Genomic DNA, 6,456 nt, shown 5'->3' on the forward strand with positions numbered 1-6,456 from the left:
ACAGGAAATTAACAATGGTTGTTGTATTACACATTGATATCTTCAAAGTGGTCACTCAGGAAAACAAATATAGACATGCAAGATGGATCAAATAATTAATCATTAAATGTTCCTTTCAATAAAGCAATAGAAGTCAGTATTACAACTATGTTAGCTATCCTGAATAAACATATGTACATAATTTTCCCCTTCTTTCTTTTCTCTTTTCCCTCATCCCAGTTGTTCTTTACTTTTGAGCATTTTCCTTTTGTTTCACAAAGTCTATCATACCTCCTAATTTTTATTCACTCTTCTTCTTATGCTAGTGAGACAATACATTGCTTACACATGCAAGTCTAATTTATTTCACTTATGAGTATGGCCTGTAGTTGTGACCATTTACCTATAAAAGCCTTGAGTTTATCTTTCTTTATAGCTGAGTAATATTACATTGTATAAAAGTACCACAATTTTCTTTTTATCCATTCCTTGGTGGATGGACATTTGTGTTGCTTCCACAATTCAGCAATTACAAATTGTGCCTACTATAAGCATGGGTGCACATATATCGCTGTGATATGATGTTTTCAGATCCTCTGGGGAGATACCCAGAAGGGGGATAGCTGGGTTGAATGAGACCTCTAGACCTAGCTCGCTGAGGAATCTCCAAACTGATTTCCCCAGTCTGCATTCCCACCAGCAGTGGAGAAGAGTTCCTATTTCTCCATAGCCTCGCCAGTGTTTGTTATTGGTTGATTTCTTAATGCTAGCCATTCTTACTGGGGTGAGATGAAACCTCACTGTTATTTAAATTTGCATTTCTTGAATGACTAATGATGTTGAACATTTTCTCATGTATTTATTTGCCATTTATATTTCTTTACCTGAGAATTGAGTATTTATCTCAGATGACATTTTAGGATTCAGTATTTGAATTTGTGGGGTTGATGTTTTTTAATCCTTTATATGTTCAAGATAGAAGACCTTTGTCCGAGGGACAATCAGCTAAATTTTTTTCCAAATTTGTGGGTTTTCTTTTGACTCTGCTGGTGATTTCTTTAGATGTGTGAAAACTGTTCAGTAAGATGAGATCCCAGTTGTCGATTCTTTGAAGTATTTCCCATGTGGTTTGGTTTTTGTTCATAAACTCTCTGCCTACCCCTATGTCTTCAAGATTTTTACCTATTTTCTCTTCCAATATATTTAATGTTTCTGTTTTAATATCGAGATCTGTGATCCATTTTGACTTGAGTTTGGTGCATGGTGATAGGCTTGGGTCTATTTTCAGTCTTTGGCAGATGACAAGTCAATTTTTCCAGCACTGTTTATCATAGAGGCTATCTTTCTTCCAGTGAGTTTGTGTCTCCCCTTTGTCAAAGATTAGGTGGCTGAGTGTGTTTGTGATTGTGGCTATTTCTTCATTTCCTATCCTTATTCCTTCTATTTCTCTCTTGTCTAATTGCTCTGGCTAATGCTTCCAGAACTATGTTGAATAGGAGTGTTTGAATAGGAGTGTTTGAATAGGAGTGGTAACAGTGGACATTTTTGTCTTGTTCCTGATTTTAAAGTGAAAGGTTTTAGTTTTTGTCCATTTAGTATGATATTGGCTGTTGGTTTGTCATAGATGGTTTGATCTGATTGAGGTAAAGATCATCTATTTTTAATTTCTGTAGGATTTTTATCATGAACGCATGTTGGACTTTTCCAAAACCTTTTTCTGCAGCTATTGAGATGATCATGTGGTTTTTGTCTTTGGTTCTATTGATATGGTGTAATATTTATTGATTTATGAATATTGAACTATCCCTGCATTCCTGGAATGAATCTGACTTGGTCATGGTACATTATTTTCTTGATGATTTGCTGCACTCTATTTGCTAGTATTTTATTGAGTATCTTTGCATCTATGTTCATTAAGAAGATTTGCCTGTAGTTCTCTTCCCTGTTTGGGTCTTTCTCTGGTTTTGGTATCAGTATAACACTTGCCTCCAGAAATGTGTTAGGGAGAATTGCTTCCTTTTCAATTTTGTTGAAGAATTTGAGGTGTGTTGGCATTAACTCTTTTCTGAATTTTTTGTAGAATTCAGCTGTGAATCCATCAGGACCTGGGCTTTTCTTTGTTGGTAAGTTTTTAATCACATTTTCAATTTCAATAATTGATATTGGGTTATTCAGGATTTTTGTTTCTTCTTGAATCAAATTTGGTAATTCATACATCTCTAGGAATGTGGCCATTTTTTCTGAGTTTTCTATCCTATGGGAGTAAAGATTTTCAAAGTAGGTATTAATGATCTTTTGAATTTCTATAGGGTCTGTAGTGATTTCACCCTTTTCTTTTCTTTCTTTCTTTTTTTTTTTTCTGGTACTAGGGATCAAACTCATGACCTTGCACTTGCCAGGCAGGTGCTGTGCCTCTGAGCTAAATCCCCAGCCCCCTGATTTCACCCTTTTCATTCCTTATTGTATGAATTTGAGTTTTTTCCTTTCTTTTTTGATAAGGTTGTTTAGGGGTTTATCAATTTTATTTATTCTTTTGAAGAACAAACCCTTTGATTCATTTATTTTTTGTAGTGTTTTCTTTGTCTCAATTGCATTACTTTCTGTCCTGATCTTTATAATCTCCTCCCTTCTCTGGGCTTGGGTTTGACTTGTTCTTCTTTTTCTACAAGTTTGAGGTGCAGCATTAGGCTATTTGTTCTCTTTCTGTTTTCCTTATGTGTGAGTTCATTGCTATAAATTTCCCTCTGAGGACTGCTTTCATTACATCCCACAGATGCCAGTAAATTGTACTTATACTTTCACTTGTTTATAGCTATTTTAAAATTTCTTCTGTAACCCATTGGTTGTTCAGGAGGTTGTTATTTAATTTCCAAGTGTTTATGGAGTTTTTGGAGTTCCTTTTGTCATTAATTTCCAATTTCATTGCACTGTAGTCAGATAGTATGCATGGGATAATTTCAATTCTTTTGCATTTAGTTAGGTATGCTCTATGGGCTAGAATGTGGTCTATTTTAGAGAAAGTCCTATGTGCATCTGAAAAAAGTGTGTACTCTGACGTTGTGGGGTGGAACACTAGGTATGCATTTCTAAGTCCATTTGTTCACAGATTAGGTTCAGGTCTGTTATTTCTTTGCTGAGCTTTGTCCGGTTGACTTATCTCTTTGTGTTAAAGTGGTGTTGTGGTCCCCTATTATAGTAGTGTTATTGATTATTTGGCTTTTCATGTCTGTTAAGATTTGTCTTATATAGTTTGGTGCTCCCATATTTGGTGTATACATGTTTATGATTGTTATCTCATCCTCTTGCAGTTTTTGCCTAACAAGTATGTAGTGACCTTCTTTATATCTTTTGACCATTTTTGGTTTGAAGTTTACATTGTCTGCAAACAGAATAGCTACACCTGCGTTTTTCTGGGTTCCTGTTGCATGGAGGATTGTTTTCCATCCTTTGACTTTCAATCTATGGATTTCCTTTTGAGTAAAATGTGTTTCCTGTATACAGTGTATCATTGGATTTTACTTCTTAATCTACTCTGCCAGTCTGTTTCTTTTGACTGGTGAATTGAGGCTGTTTACATTAATGGTTATAACTGATATGTGTTCGCTTATCTTTGTCATTTTATTTTATTATTTTATTTTATTTTTTGGTACCAGGAATCAAACTCAGGACCTTGCACTTGCCAGGCAGGTGCTGTGCCACTGAGCTATCTCCCGTGCCCTTGTCGTGTTATTTACTTGCTGTTGGTTTCCTATTTTTTCTACCTGTTTAATTGCTTTCTCTACTTGAGGGTTCCTTTCTATTGTTGTTCTTGAAATTGTGGTCACTTTTTTCTCTGTCTAGAATACCTTTTAGTACTCTCTGTAAGGTTGGTTTGGCACTCATGAAGTTCTTCAGTTGTTCTTTGTCATGGAAATATTTTATTTCTCCATTGAATTTGAAGGATAGTTTGGCAGGATACATCAGTCTTGATTGGAAGCTGTTTTGTCTCAGGACCTGTAATACTTCACTCCAAGCTCTTCCCGATTGAATGGCATATGTTGAGAAGTCTGCTGTGATTCTGATGGTCTTTCCTTTATAGGTGATCTGTTTCTTTTCTCTAGCAGCTTTTAATATCATGTTCTTTTGCTGGATATCTGGTATCTTGATTATTATATGTCTGGGTGTAGTTTTATTTTGGTTATGACTAGTTGCAGTTCTATTTGGTTCATTTAACTGTATATCAGATTCTTTTTCAATGCTTGGGAAATTTTCTGCTATTATTTCTGCAAATATTCTTTTTATGTCATTTGTGTTGCCTCTTGCTCTTTCATGACCCTATTAGTCTTACATTATTTCTCTTTGCCTCATCTTGCTGCTGTTGAATGGATTTTTCCTGGTTATGTGTTAATTATTATTATTATTTTTTGTTTTGTTTTTGGTTTTTCTCCGGTACTGGGAACCGAACTCACGACCTTGCACTTGCCAGCCAGGCCTTTGCCGCTGAGCTAAATCCCCAGCCCCTGTGTTAATTATAAGAGATACTTTCTTTTGCAATTTTTAGCTGCCATGCTGTCTTCAAGATCTGAAATTCTATATTCAGCTTCTTTCAAGTGGTTTTGCCAGCTTTCAGTGGAAGTTTTGATTTCCTGAATATCTCTTTGTATCTGTGTCATGCATTCTAGTTCAGTCTTATATTGATCATTTAATGTTTCCATCAATTTCCTATGCTCATCTATTTTTTATATATTTCTTCTTTAGATGTACTGAGCAATTCTTTCATTATTGTTGTCAGTTCATTTTTTACCTGAGAGATTATTTCTGATCTGATGTCTTCTATGGCCCTTTGGAGTTCTTTCTTTACTTCCACTGCAATCATTTCAGCAATTTCAGGTGTGTGTTTACCAAGTTCTCCTATGTTGACGTCTCCTGGACTTGTTCTGAGTGGGGTGGAGTTCTGAGATTGCATTTTAGTCCTTCATCTTGTCATATTTGATGCTGGGGTGGAGCGCTCAGTCTCCCTCTTACCTGGCAGGTCAGCAAAGGTAGCTAGCATCCTTGGTTTTCCTGGTGGTCAGACTTGCCCCTCAGTGTCTGCTGAGATGCACTGCTTAGTCTAGGATCTTCCAGCAGATGGTGAAGTGTACCTAGTTCTCCCAGGTCTCAGATGCTAACAATCATATCACAGACTATCTGATCCAGTGTCTTCTGAGAGCTCAGGGCCTGAGTATGACCCAGAAGTGGATTATACTGGTGGTGTGATCATGGGCCACTTGGTACTGTGTCCTGTGGCAGTTCAGGGCACAGGCAGAGCCCAGAAATGAACCTTGGCTTCAGCTGTTCATGGAATGCCTGCTCTAGTACCTCATGTGGCACAAGGCACACACAGGGAGGGCTCAAATGCAAACCCTGGTGTTAGACGGCTCATGGGCATTTTGAGTCAGAATCTCCTGTCTGCACTGGGTGCATGGAGGGCAGAGTCACAGGCTGCAGTGGCAGGGTCCTGGGTCTCCTGCTATGTTCCTGGAAAGTAGATGGGGAACACCTGGTTCTCTGGGCATTCAGCTAAGATCGTGATGTCAGCAGATCGTGGACCACTTGATTCCATGTCTCCAGGTTGCTCACAGCATGTGCAGGAGCCAGATGCAAGCTGCACTCACTGTGATCATGGACCACCTTTTTCTGTGACCTCTGGGAGGTCAGGGTGCCTATGACTTTTAAAATATAAGCAATTTCCCTATGCTTTCAATCCCATGGATCAATATATAGTATCAATTTCTACATCTATAAAAATAAAATCCTCTATTGTTTGCTTCAATTATAACACCATAAAATCTGGGGAGCAACCCTAATTTTTACCTATAAACTGATTTTTCGAGTTTCCCAAATATAAGTAGTTATTGTGATTGGTTCCAGAACATGTATGCTCAGAGGGGAGTGTGTGTGTGTGGGGTGAGGACATATCTACATTTTCATGGGGCTGTTGAGAAAGTTGTGTGAATGTAGAGCAATGCTCTTGGTCTGAGAGGTGATCTGTATTAGCACTGGAGATTGATCTGTGGAGCCCCTCCAAATCTGGTCAAGTATTTGAAAATCCTATTCAGCATCGTCATAAATCAAATTTGTGGAATGGAATTTCCTGGCGATTGATAAGAGGCAGACACAAAGTGTTAGCGAGGAGAAATGCACTATGGCAAGGGCTGGTATGTCTGTTCCTCGGCTACTTGGACTTCTGAGGGAAGGAGATCAACCAAGGCCTGGAGTCTGGCATCAGAGGAAGACACCATCTCAAGAAAATTTCACTGCATATTAGGAAAATTAATAATAATAATAATAAAAAGTTGCAATCAACAATTTGGGAGATCAGTTATCTCAGCAAATAACAGAAACAGTGAAAACCAGAATGAATACAGGTGAACTACATTTATGCTCTGCAAAGAATTAAAGAGAACAATATTTTGCATGAGGAGGTTCACAGATCTCAATATTAAACCAGAAACA

The sequence above is a fragment of the Chinchilla lanigera genome, unplaced genomic scaffold (assembly GCF_000276665.1).
Source record: "Chinchilla lanigera isolate Chin_1 unplaced genomic scaffold, ChiLan1.0 scaffold00123, whole genome shotgun sequence".
Classification (NCBI taxonomy): domain Eukaryota; kingdom Metazoa; phylum Chordata; class Mammalia; order Rodentia; family Chinchillidae; genus Chinchilla; species Chinchilla lanigera.